This window comes from Chionomys nivalis, chromosome 1, assembly GCF_950005125.1.
Source record: "Chionomys nivalis chromosome 1, mChiNiv1.1, whole genome shotgun sequence".
Lineage (NCBI taxonomy): Eukaryota > Metazoa > Chordata > Mammalia > Rodentia > Cricetidae > Chionomys > Chionomys nivalis.
The window spans coordinates 54,944,147-54,958,977 of record NC_080086.1 but is presented as its reverse complement, the minus strand read 5'-3'; positions in this window follow the sequence as shown (position 1 = coordinate 54,958,977).

Here is a 14,831-nt window from a genome sequence, read left to right as displayed (position 1 = left end):
TATTGTGTCCCATATTTCCTGAATGTTTTGTGATGAGAATTTGTTGGCTTTGCTGCTTTCTTTGATCAGTGCGTTTATTTTCTCTATGGTGTCCTCAGAATCTGAGAGTCTTTCTTCTATCTTTTGTATTCTATTGATTATGCTTGTTTCTGTAGACTCTGCTCATTGACCTAGACTTTCCATATCCAGCTGGTCCTCAGTTTGTGTTTTCTTCCTTGCTTCCATTTCAGTTTTCAATTCTTGAACTGTTTCCATTACCTGTTTGATCATTTTTTCTTGGTTTCCCAGGGTATCATGTATGTATTTACTCATTTCTTCAAACTTTTTGTTATACTTCTCATCCATTTCTATAAGGGCATTTTTTACATGTTGTTGAAGGCTCATAAAGTCAATTTTTTCCACTTCTTCTGTGTTAGGGTGTTCAAGTCCTTCTGTTGTAAGATCATTGGGTTCTGGTGTTTTCATGTTGTTTTTCAGATTGTTGGGTGAATTCTTGCCTTGGCACCTGCCCATCTCCTCCTATCGATGTTATCTAATGGGTCTTTTAAAACTGGATCAGGTTTCCCTGCTGGCCAGGGGCTTATAAATTGCCCTCGCTCCGTTTCCTGGCTCCTGTCGCTGTCCAAGATCCCTCTTATCACTCAGAAGAGTCTTCAGGAACAGGACCAGGCTCCCTGTTTGCCAGGGACCTCGCCAACAAAAGGCCTACCTCTTTGATTTAATTGTAGTGGGGTGATCTGCTCTCGGTGTTGCGTGCCAGTCCTCGCCGCTTGCGTTTGCTCCATGCTGGTCCCTGCTGCTTGTGTCTGTGCCGTGCCGATCCCCGCCACTTGCGTCTGCCCCTCCTAGGAGTCTTACAGTGTTAGCCTCACATTTAAATCTTTAATCCAGTTTGAGTTGATTATGTATTATCTAAGAGTTAAATTTCATTTTTTAATATGTGAGTGTCTTTGTCTGCCTCCTCTGATTATTAAAAAGCTTAGCCTTTCCATATTGTATCTTCTTACTTCTCTGGCTGAAGCTTAGTTGAGTATCTATGCTTGAGTTTAATAGGTTCTATAATTTATATCTGTGCTTGAGTTTATTAATAGATTCTATAATTTGTCTATATGTCTGTTTCATGGAGATATCTTGGACCTACATATTTTTACTAATATTTTTAAGGAAGTCAACATTGCATTTTATCAATGTGGAGTATTCTAAACAGAAATTACAGCTTTAAAATGTTAAGATTACTTTAGTATTTCCCATCTCCAAAAAATTTCTTTCTAAAATATCTACAGACTTCTAGTAAATTTTTTGGCAAATAATAATAATAAACCCTTGCCACCAGTTGAATCCAGTCATTGCCTGAAAGTAAAAAGAAAATCCAGTGACTGGTGTCTCCCTGCTTCTACCCTTCAGCCAGGAACAGGAAATGAGCCAAGTCAGAAAGCCTGGAATTAACCTGTCCTAGCACAAGGAAGGAAAGACAGTTTGGGGAGACAACTTAGGGAGCTGGAGGATTGCACCAACCGAGAGAGACACTGGAATATGAGAGCACCTGAGGCCGAGGCCACTGGGTAGATCAAACCCTGGGGCCCCCTTGTCTGCTGCCTCCTGCTGGGCACTCAGTATTTGGCCATTAAAAGTATGAAGAGCAGGTCCTCTGCCTGGACAGATCTCGGTGATGTGACTGATTTCCACACTCCCAGTGTATATGGGAGGCACAGATAATTAGTTACCTCTGTAAGAGCACAATCTGGGGGTTTGTTGGGAGGGTGACAATCGTCCTCGTTCAGCCACTGGGAATGGAAGTGAGCAAATACTTCTGGTATTGCCAGCAGATACCCCCATACACAAAGAAGGAAGCAACTGAAGTGAATGTCTCTTTGGCAAGAGTCAGGCAATTGTCCAGATCAGGATCAGCGTCAAGAGTAGCCCTGGAAAAGAGGACACATTCCCCAAGTCAACTGACCCCATCGTTGTACACCTTGCTGGATGTCCGCATGTTTTGAAGCCTCACAGAGAAGTACCTCCGATTACTCTTTCCTCCCACCGGAGTGACCTTACCTGCCTTTGCCAACACAGCTGCCAGGATCTTTCACTCTCTTGTGGGTTAAAAGCAGGCCCACTTTGGTTGGTGTTCTTCACTGCTGAGCCACTATTTCCCCTTCTTTTCTAACTCCTTATGCTGCTTTCCTCTGTAGTATGTTTTGCTAGTATTCTAACTCTAGTATTTTTAAATTTAATTTAAAAAAAAGAGTTACCTTCTTATGTTTATTTTAGTTTTAAATTTATCTCATTTGGGAAAATTCTTTCTTTCTCTTTTTCTACTCTTGGTTTTTTCTCTATAATATTCCTCTGTTTATTTTCCTATATAATATTCTTTGCTAATTCTTGTCTTGTTTTCCCTTTTACTTACTCATTCTTGCTTTCCCTCTCTTCCTTCCATTTCCCTGCCCATTCTTTTGTATCATTCATTTACTATTTTTGTATTTACCCTAATTGGGTTTTTTAAAAAAATGTTAGCACATTATGAATTAGTTTTACTATTTACCACTTTATAATCATTGATTATATTAGCATGCCTGAGTTGATTGATGTCAAGTGTATTTCTTTATTTTGTATGGTTTAACGTTGATGCCATTACAGAAATTTGTTTTCTCCTCGGTGAGTGACACTGATAATTAAGCACTCAAGAGTAGAGGAGATTTGCAAATAAAAGCAGAGGAGATGTCCAAAGAAAATTTATGTAAATTGCATCATGGGAAACAAAAGGCACACAAAAAGGCAACACAGTGTGTGTCCTTCAAAGATCATAACTCCTTTTCTTTCTTTTTCTTTTTGGTTTGTCAAGACAGGGTTTCTCTGTAGCTTTAGAGGCTGTCCTGGAACTAGCTCTTGTAGACCAGGCTGGCCTTGAACTCACAGAGATCTCTCTATCTCTGCCTCCTGAGTGCTGGGATTAAAAGCATGTGCCACCACTGCCTGGCGATCATAATTCCTTAAGCAGTGAATTCAAAGATACTGAAGTTGGGAATCTATTGGCTAAAGTTTTCAAAACTTTGCTAGCAAAAGTGATCAGTGACCTCAAGGATGATACAAGCAGGCAGATGAAGTTGTCTGGGACATGGAGATGAATTTTAGCAACAAGAGGAAATGGTCATCAAAATGGAGAGAAGATCAACATTATAAATGAAAAAGTCAACAACATGGAAGAAAAATTCAGCAAAGGGGTTAGGGTCTTGAAAATAAATGCTACAATGTCTGAAATAAAAAGCTCAACAAGCTGGGCAGTGGTGGCGCACGTCTTTAATCTCAGCACCCAGGAGGCAGAGGCAGTCAGATCTCTGTGAGTTTGAGGTTAACCTGATCTACAGAGTGAGTTCCAGGACAGGCTCCAAAGCTACACAGAGAAACTCTGTCTTGAAAAACCAACAAAACAAAACAAAACAAAACAAAACAAAACAGACAAAAAAAAAAGTCAATGAATATCAAATCAAAACCAGTGGGCAGCATCATGTGTACATTTGACCAAGAAGAAAGACAATAAGAAGTGGAAGACAAAGATAATGACTACAGTCAAATATCAATAAAGAAAAAAATTATTTGAGCATGACCACACTAACCAAGAACTCTGGGATGCAATCAAGAGACCAAATCTAAGAATTTATGGGAAGAAGAAAATGCTGACATAAAACTGAAGGCATATGGAATTTATTCATTAAAATGACAGAAGATAATATCCAAACTAAATCAAGCTGGCATGGGCTTTCTGATATCTGATAAAGTAGAATTCAAATCAAGTCATCAGAAGAGATAAAGAATGTCATCACATATTAATGCAGGGAACAACTCATCAACATACACACTCATATACAAATAATAAAATATACACGCACCATACTTTGGGGGCTTAGTTTCATGAAGAGAATAGGTCTTGATACAATAATAGTGCATGATTTTATATCCAACTCTCATCTTTAGATAAAGTATCCAACTAAAACCAACAAAGCAACTTCAAACTATTCCTCATAACAATAGAATTTATTAGATATCTGTAGAACATTTCACCTAACAGATCCGAAACATACAGCCCATGAAGCATTGTCTAATACTAATTGCATTCTAAGCAACAAAGAGAGCCACAATAAATGATAATGAATTAAAATAATTTCTTGGATCTTCTCAGATGATAGCAGAATAGAGCCAGGCAATAACAGCAAAACAAACAAAAACAAACATGGAGAAACTACACAAATATTCAGGAAATGATCATATACCCTTGAATCATCAATGGGTCATTAAATAAACCAGGAATGAAAGTAAAACATTGCTAGAATCAAATGACCATGAAAGCACAGGCTACTAGAACCTATGGTATACAGCCATGCCAATCCTAGGAGGAAAGTTGGTAACTACAAGTCAGAAACATCTTAAATACATACCCTGCATGTCTACAATAAAAACTTTAAGACACTGAAGAAAAAATTGAAGAAGATTCTAGAAGACAGAAAGCCCTCTCATGCTCATGGATTGATGGAATTAATATTGTAAAAATAATTATATTACTGAAAGTAATCCATAATCCATATATTTAACACAATATTAAAATTCTATTTATATTTTCAGAACTAGAAAATGTAATGCTAAATGCACATGGAAGCATAATATATCCCAAATAGTCCAAGCAATTTAGGAAGAAGAATGAAATTATATATATATATATATATATATATATATATATATATACACAGCACACACATATATTTATATATACAAATTATTTCAATGTAGATCAAAGACCTTAATGCAAACCCATAAAATTTCAAACTACTAGGGGAAAACACAGAAGAAACACTACAAAACAGGCTTGGGCAAAGGACCTTCTTGATAGAACTTCAATTACACAGAAAAGAACTGGGAAAATTAAGTAAAGAAGCATCTTACAGAATGAGAAAAACAATCTTCCAACTTTCCATTAGAAGGGGGATTAGTATCTAAATACATAAAGAACTGAAAAGTCGAAACACCAAAAAGTCAAATCATCAATAAATGGGTAATGAACTGGAAGATAGTTTTCAAATGAAAAATACAAAACACCCATACAATTTGAAAATGTGTTCAAAATTCTTAGTCTTCTAGGAAATACAAACTAAAGCTGCTTTGATACTGTCTTTCACCTCAGTCAAAATAACTATCATGAAAAAAACAAGGCAAAGATATGAGGAAGGACCGACTGCTACACACTATTAGTTAGAGCATTAATTGGTGTGATATCTGTGGAATTCAGGGTGGAGGTTTCTCAAAATTTAAAATTAAATTATCATAGGTACCACATTACCTGTTCATCACTGAGAAACCCTAATTCAATGTATCATATAAATATTTGCAAATTCCTGTTTATAGTATTCATAATACTGCATGTGATTGTAGCCTAGATGTCCATAAACAACAGATGACTGGATAAAGAAAACCCAACAGAATTATTTTTTAGCTATTAAAATGGGATGTGCTATATAAGAGAATAACAGCAGCAATAACAACAATAATATAGATTGATAAAAACCAGCAAAAAATGGTGGGCAAGAGATCACCCATCTCCTTTCTAAGCTCTGTATCACTATGTCTTTAGCTTGGTTCTTAAAATATTTCACTGCCAAAAAAAAAAAAATGAGAACATTATATTTGCAGGGAAATGCATAAAACTAGAGATTATTACACTAAGTGAAATAAGCCAGTTTCAGAAAAAAAGTACTGCATGCATTCTCACATTTTTATATGGCATCTAGATTTAAGCTATATATGCATGTGCAATGTGTGTAGGTTATGACATTTGAAAAATCATGATGGTGTTAGGGGAATGAGAAGGGGGGATGAAATTCCATGAGACTTGAAAGCAGAAGGAGGAAGGACTTAGAAGAAAGGAAGTACAAGAGGGGAAAGGGAGAGACGATAGAGGGCTGCGAAGGAGAGGGGAGAGTAAGAAAAACATATAATAAATCTGCGGAATGATAGAGGGCCGTGTAGAGGAGAGGAGAGAGTAAGAAAACCATATAGTAACATCTGGGGGAAAACAGAAGGCTGGTGAGGAGAAGGTAGAATAAGAACAATATATAAACAACATCTGGCTATTAATCCACAATGAAACCCATTACTTTGCCTGACAACTTTAAAAATATAACATAATAAGAGATAAAGTTTGATTTGGATTATTGTTTCAGAGGTTCCATTACTTGGTCATTTGACCCCATCTTTTGGATTTACCACAAAAGGATAAATCACAGTGGGAATGTGAGGCAGAGGAAGCCTTTTATATTAAGTCTGAATACTAATGTTGAAATTTAGTTTTCATTTTTCCTAATGAACATTTAGTTGCATGAATATTTATCTTCACTTTGCATGTCAATTGTTGCTCATTCTTTATTGTGTCCCTAGAACTTTGGTCAATACATCCCACTTTAGGATGCTTAGTGAATATCAGAATGATGAATAAAAGATGGAACAAGGAGATGCAGGGATGAATGTTGGCTGGAACACAGTCTGTAACTCTAGCCATGAAATGTGAAAAGAAATGGTTAAAAAGAAGAGAAAATGAGTTTTAGTTACAAGTTGATAATACTCATTGAAAAAACCTAGGTGACCAACCTAATTTATAAGAAATAAGACAGCTGGATTTTTATGGTTTGCTTTTGGCCTGAAAAGCCCATAATTTGACATTTGTTTTAATTATGAAGTTTTTAAAATCTTTAATCTTGGTTTCAGGTTGCATTTATGTCCTCCATTTGATTGGGATTTGGAATTTAGGAGGAAAGACCCATTTGTACTCTTCTTCAGAGCCTGTGGTACAGAGAATTGGACACTGAAGCAAGTCTACACCTTAGGAGGCTTCAGGAGAAGGGAGCAGAGAAAGACACAATGCCACACCTCAAGCCTCTAGAGAATGTGCTTTGTGGGAAGGAGTGATCCAGGAGCTGGAATGTCCAGTGTGCCTTGAGCATCTGCCTTTGGAGAGAACTCAGGAGTGCAGAGTTCTGACTTCATGCGGGCCAATGACTAGAAATTCTGAAATAATAGTGGTAATTATAATGTCTGACTTTCACTAAGTATTTACATTATGCATGTACATTGGGTTTTCTTTCTTAAGTTTTTATTAGTCTCTGATACTTCTCTCATACCAGGGCAAAGGTTTTCTGTAGCAAGTATTTTTAGGCTTTGTGTTTTATTCAGTCTGTGTTAAAGCTACTTAAATTTCTCCTCTCTGGAGAGAAGCAATCATAGGTAATACATAAATGAGTGGGTGTAACTGTGTGACAATATATTATGTACTGAGGCAAAGGGAGCCATTTGCCAATTCCGGAAATATATCTTTGAATTTTAATCTCTAGAGCCAAGACTTAAACTCAAGCCTGTCTATGCCACTATCTATTCTTTTAGCCACTCATTAGATGACTTGATACTGGGATTCAGGAGGATAACAGCAGCAGAACAAAGCCTATAATGTAAAGAAAACAAATAGAAGGCAGGAGACACGTCGAAATGACAAAAATTCAAATGGAATTTACTGGCATAAAATTAAGTGATAAAACTTAGAAGATAGCTAGGGATTTAGGGAACATAATCCTCATGACTTGACTACTAATGGGTTACATAATGGTGGGGTAGAACTGGGAATGCCTAGGGAAGAGTTGTTGGAGCACTTTGGGAAATCAGTACATGCTGTCTTGCTTGTGAACTATGACAACTAAAACTGAGATGTAGCTCAGTACAAGATGGACCAGCCTTGCTTTTGTGGGCCAAGAAACTGCTTCACTCCAAACCTGGAGAAAATACATGGATGTGAACCTGAGTACTGTTCCCCTGGTTCAGCCTTCTCTCCCTACATATTGTTACCATTGCTTCATTGGCCTATCTTCCCTACTTGAGCTGCTGCTGTCTACCCATTAATCAGTAACACACTCTGGTAACCACTTGGCAGGGTTCCCTGGAGGAACTCTGCAGTACACAACAAACTGTGTCACTCACATAAACACTCTTGTAGCTATAGATTGTTTGCAGGGCTAAGGGCATTTTTTGCATGCCTTCACATTAGTGTTTATGCTTATACTGGCTGTGTTTCCTAGCTCTGTGAGATGGCACCAAGTCTATAAATGGCTTAATGCCCAAGCTTTTCCTGGTCCTCTCTTTGAAAACAAGCTTCCCTTTCCCCCAATATATTGCCTTCTGTGCTTGTTTTCCAGTGCTAGCTTTAAATCAGAGCTGTTTATGGACGCAATTGTCTTCTCAACTAGATTACGGATGGGTGGAGAGCCAAAGGCAGTATCTCATTTGCTTTTTCAGATTTGGGTCAGCATGAAATGGGTCTGCAGTTGAATCTAAGATCAGATAGAAAAGGATCCAGTAATCATGAGGAGAGGGAAGCTGAAGGACAATCAACTCTCAAACAGATGCTGATGACAGTACAGTAGAGATAATGCTTTATAGTTTTACAAGGTATCTGCATCCACTAGAATACATAGGTAGGCTTGTTAATAATAGAAATACTGAATTGTAGACATTTTTCAATATTTTAGTAGAAGGTTTCTGCTGCTCAGGGAATATAGAGAATAGAGACACTACAAAGACACAGTTGATGTGATTGCTCTCACTAGAGAAGTTGCAAATGCCAGATACTCACTTATGCTGGCAAGGACCATCTTATATTCCCGGCAAGGGCTAATGATAGTCTTGGCAAGTTGGGTGCATCCTACTCTGTTTGGTGTCTTACTTGGGATGTCCAAAGGAGGAAACCTTGAGACAAGGTTACAGGGTTATTTATCTGGAAAGAGAGCCAGGAAGTCCAAGTGAAAACAAACAACCAAACAACACAGAAAATGGGGGAGATGGGTCTGGATCCCTTAGGGATCATGAATGAATGGATTACCACTATAGAGAAGTGGGTCTAATCTTCTGAGAACTAGTTGGGTAATCAAGAAAGTATATGAGAAGCACCACCGTGAGGAGGTGAGCTATTTTCATCCATCTTCGATTCAGCCCCTGCCCCACCTCCTGCATTGCATTGTTTGGTTCTGTTTCTATGAAGTCAGAGTTTTCACATAGCAAAGCCAAAGGACAGGACAGTGGGAGATGGCCAGTTTCCTGTGAACCAGCCATCACAGTGGCAGGTCTCTTTGGGATGGACAGAGCGTCAACAACGGCTGCTCCAAGTGTGAAGCTGTATTGAGGGGAACGAATTACTGCAAGTTTCTCTTAGAGTGAGGAAACCCTGGCTGAGGCTGTCAGGGTTGGAGTTAGCTTGGGTTTTCTTACAGTGTGCTGATGTCATAAGACATTGACGTTACCTCATTCAATCATCAGAATTCCTCCATACTTGGAGAGTTGGAAGGAGAAATTAACATTGCAGTAAAGATAAAAAATACTTCAACACATGCTGAACAGGTGGCCATGGTAGCCTTCCTCTATCTGTAGATATAATTCACACGTTTCTAGTAATGGCATTAATATTATGATGACAGCCCTTTGTAGAGTCCCAAAAACGTGCTTTCCCGAAATTCATATCTGGATTTATTTGTGAAGTAGTTGGTTCTTATCTCTTTGTGTGGACCAGGAAACTAAATTTCCAACATGAAATAACTTGGCAAGGAAGGCAAGGATGGAGTTCAAGGCAGTCCAAATACTGATCTCTTCTCAGTGTGTTTATCTCTCTCTCCCTGTAGACAATAGAAGATGAATGTGCTATGAAAATAGTATTTTCATTTCCCATGTAGGTTTCTGTTTCTCTGTATTCAATTCCCAGGAAACCTTTCATGAGGTGAAAGTACCTGTTTGCAGAAGTTTCAGAAAACCCCATTGCTGCAAAGGTAAACACACAAGCCCAGTACATAGTCTAGCCCCCTCTGTTAGTAAACAGTGGATACAGCCACGAGCAGGCTGGGTAATTCAGAGAGGCGAAATCTACAGAAATGGAACTACAGAGAACAGAAACCCTTTTGGAAAGAGTCTCTGGCTGTTACCCTGCATATATGGTCTTAACTTGGGGCTTAGAAAGGAACAATGCTAAACCTTAGAAATAATTTCTCAGTAACGTGTGCTCATCTATTCTCTTGGACTTTGCAGCTTTTACTCATTTTGCAAAAACTGGTAGAAAAGAGAATGACATGAAGATGATGTGTTAAAATTATAGACTTTGTGTTGCTGCCCCCATTATCAAAACAGCACATACTGTGTTTGCCTGTGTTCAGTTTGCAGTATGCATGTTGGACTACTCACATGTGCACAACTCAAGCTCCAGGGGCGTTCCACCTCTCTGACCTACACGGGCACCTGCACTGATATGCGTGCACACAGACACATGCACACCAATAGAAGTAAACATATTTTTTTAAGGAAATGCATAGATCTTTAAAGGCAAATGAAGCAAAACTGGATGGATGGGGTGGGTGGCTTTACTATGTAGTTTGTAGCCAATACATGGGCCCCAAGCAACAAGATGCAAGCAATTTTAAATACATGTGACAATATTCAGTCAATTAAGACTTTACTTTCTAAAGAGACATTGCATTTTTAAAATGCCCTTATGACAAAAGTGAACAGAGACTTGTACAGAGGTGATGTCTTAATTGACTAAATGTTGTGTATATTTAAAGTGTCAGATTTAGATTATTGAATGGCCAAAACAAGATTAAAAATTTTTTCTCCTGGGCTTCATCTTTGATATAAAAATCAAATTTAAACAGCAGGATAGTAGAGTGAAACTGGTTTTCGTAGCATCAGATAATATGTATGCTTGCTAATTTGTTATCAATGTATTGTATGAAACACCAAGATAGAATACTGAGTTGGTCCAGGTGGTGGTGGCACATGCCTTGAATCCCAGCACTTGGGAGGTAGAGGCAGGTGGATTTCCAAGAGTTCGAGGTCAGCCTGATCACAGAGAAACCCTGTCTCAGAAAAAAAAAATCCTGGGTTGAGTGAGCTTCACCAAGGTGAATTATGAATTTTTGGGCCACAGACGTAGGCTAAGCATAGTTAATGTGTGAATCTCCCAGTTGGCTCCTGAATTACTTGTTACTGCTTAGTGGAATGAAGCTAGACCATATTTAGTGAGTTCAAATAGCCAACTATGTAGCCTTTGTTTCCAAACAGCATCAGCGGGGCATCTTGACTGAGACTGGGGTCCATTTCTAAGACAGTCTCAGCCAGAGGGCTGTAGAGTTTTGCTGGCTTTTGGGAGCTCAACTGTCATTCCTGGCTAGGGTCTCGGTGCTTTTTTGCATGTGCTTATCTGCATGACTGGGCTAGACTTAGCTCCACGTACTGCATTATCAGACCTTGCATGGTAGCTGTTTCCTCCATGTATGAATTCAGAGGCTGCTCCTATTTTATAAATTTTAGGTACAAAATGATTAGGGAAGACAAGTTCTAATGACAGGCAGGCTTGTGTTCAATAGGTGCAGGACACAGATGAATGTATTATTTTATTTTTAATGTAATCTGGTGTGTGTGTATGTGTATCTGCATGTATAATGTGTTTCATGTTGTAGAAGCTAGAGGCTGACATTGGTGTTTTCCTCAGTCACTCTCCACCTCATTTCTTCCTTCCTTCCTTTCTTCCTTCCTCTCTCCCTCCCTCCTTTCTTTTTTCCTTTGTTTTTCTCTTTCTTCCTTCCTCTTTTCCTCCGTCCCTCCGTCCCTCCCTCCTTTCTTTCGTTCTTTCTTTTTTTTTCCACAGGGCCTCTCACTGAGCTTGGAGTTCACCCAGACTGGCTGACAAAGAAGCTCCAAGAAATCCTTGCTTTGATTACAGCCATACACTATCATGCTCAGATTTTCACTGGCATGTTAGGAACCTGTACTCAGTTCTTCATGCTTGCACAGTAAGAACTTTTACCCCCACCCCCACCAGAACCATCTTCCCAGTTGAGTGTGTCATTTCTTAGGGGGCCATAAAGTCAGTCTATAGATTAATTCAACGTATTATAACTTGGGGACGATGAGGTTCTTTATTTCCTGGCTATTACAATGAAAGACTGAGCTCTTCAGTGTAGTCTGGGAAGGAGGCTGGTGCAGGGCAAGCACATGAGATGCTGAACAGACTCTGTTAGACCAATCCTTTTTAAAAGTTCATAGCAAGGTCTACTCGCCTGTATAAAGTGCCAGGGAAAACATATAGCCATGGCTGTTTTAACATAAACGATGCTAAAATGACTGTGCCTTTCACGGGACAAACGGTGAAGACAGTTTAAAAGTATGTCCATGTTTCTTTTTGTGTTCTTTGGTGTCAGGGTCTCATGTAGTTCAGACTGGCCCACAAACTTGCTATGTAGCCGAAGATGCCCTTCAACTTCTGAAACATTTTTCTTTACTGCCCCAAGCACTAAGATTACGTATGTGCACTACCACCTCCAGCTCTCAGCAGTTCTAAGACTAAACTCCCCATTTCCCAGGAAGAAATTCTGTCGAGAAATTTCAGAAAGGTGGACACAGCTTTTATCATCCTGTGATCCTTCAGCCCATACCCAGTATCCTAGCTTCTGGGTGTAACCTAAGGAGGGAGAAAATCTTTTTCATTAAAATTCTGACTAAGTATTCTTGAACATACATCCATCGGTTGCAGCTGCCCTTGCCAGCATCATTAAAATTTGATACTTTGTTATTTAACTCTCTGGAAATGTATCAAAGTTAGAGTCCCTACCCTTGCTAAGAGGACTTTTCAGGCAAGTCTAGTAAGTTCATGTCCTGAGGCAATATTCCCCATTGATCAAAGTCCCCTGCCCTATGAGTTTCAGGATGATTCCCATAATTAAGATTTCTGCCAGGTATTAATTTCCCCAAGGACTGCCCTACCTCTTGGAAGGAATATTTCCTAATTAAAGATACCTTGTGAGTGAGGGTTTTTGTAGCATTCAAGAAGGTTGCTAAGAGTAGCTTGACTATAAAATAAAGAGGGTTTCTAAGAACGAATGAACCCATTCCATATGCGAAATTATGCCTGTGACTCCATCTTTTTTCTAAAGAAGCTGCTGAAGCACGTAGGTTGTTGACAGTCACATAGCTGGTAAGTGACAGTGCTGGGGTTCAGGCCCGGTTGTGGTGAGTTCTGTGAGCCCTTTGTAGGGTTGTCCTCGTTCTTGAGCTCTGTTAGATGATTGACTTTTAAAGTGTGGTCCAGGTCCAGCTGTCTCCACATCACCAGGGCCTTAGGACAAAAGCAGACTTGGCCACGCCTTCGGGTGGCAAGTGGCAGGATCAAAAACTCTGAAGGTCTCAGCTAACTTTACTCCCTCCATCCTGGCGACCGTACTGCATTGTCCCCTTGAGAATACCTTTAACTAATATTCTTATTTCACCAAAAACTGCTATCCACCGCAGGGCTCACTGACGTGCCACAGGCTTCTTTAAGTGTCTGTATGTATCAGTGGCTGGAGTGAGTGCTTCTGGGAAGCCATCCACATTCAGCAAACCCTCCAAAGAAGGCTGGCCTCCATATTGCCTGTTCGTAATTGGGCTTGGAACTCACATAAATACTCTTGTTTCCCACACTCTAACTGGTTCTGCCCTTCTGTTCCTTCATGTTAAAATATAGATAATGACGCTTGCTTTCTTCTCTCACCAAAATAGTATATTAATGGGCTATATTAAACTCTTTCAGTTCCTGGAAGACAGGCAGTAGATAAACACCATATTAATATTTTAAATAGGTTGATTTTTTGGGGAGGGGAATAGAAGTCTTTTTTGTTTCTTTTGGTGATTAAATATGCTGTTGCCTCTTAAAAAAGAACTTTTTTCCTTCAATTAAAAAAAAATCTTTAAAGACATCGACCAGATTTCTTTCTTAGCATCGGGGAGAGAATGTTATAATGTTAGGATGAGAAAATGTTTTTTTCTGAGCCGAACTGAGATTTCAAAATTCGTCCCGTCCCCAGTAAACAAGAGTTCGTTCTACACCGCCACTCTGGATCCTGGGGATGGATCCTGATTTGGCCATTCACTAGTAGTGTGACCTTAGGTTAACCCCACCACCACCACCTTTTCTCCTCTCATAGAATAAGGATAATGATGACCTTAATTTAGGAAATGAATCTCGAGTGCTTAGTTCTTTTTGTTGTTGTTTATTTGTTTGTTTATGTTTTTCGAGACGGTTTCTCTGTAGCTTTGGAGTTTGTCCTGGAACTAGCTGTTTTAGACCATTTTGGCCTCAAACTCACAGAGACCCGCCTGTCTCTGCCTCCCAAGTGCTGGGATTAAAGGTGTGCACCACCACCTGGCTGTTTAGCTCTTGACCACTCACCCTTCACCAACAGCATTAGTCGTTGTTATTCTGAAGTAGTCAGACATGGCTCCTGCTCTAGTTTAAGAGCAGAACTCATGCCTTGTATGCAGGAGGCACTGGGCTTGATCCCTAGTACTGAAAAATGAAATTTCGGGGGTCAGTTCCCCTAAAAGGTCCAGCTATTTGGGTATTTTATGACATTTTCTGTGACCTCTCTGTTGCTCATTTCCTGGGGATGTACCCTTCAGCATGTGTTTTCTGAGCACACACAGCATGTACCAGGGCCATAGTAAGGAGGGAAGAAATTGCAGTGATCATGGATGGGAAAATCCCTGCCTGGGAAGTTTGTCTGCAGGGGAGGGGTCCTCTTTTGACCACATCATTCTTGTTTCATAGAGGTACTAATACGTGTTGGCTTGACGGAGTGAAATTTTTTTTTGTACCAAGAAATCTTCAACCTGGACTGTGAACTATGTTTCCTAGCCATTACCTCTTCAAACAGATGAATTCCTTTTTATGAGTATTTGAGATTTTTCCCTTCCTTCCTTCCTTCCTTCCTTCCTTCCTTCCTTCCTTC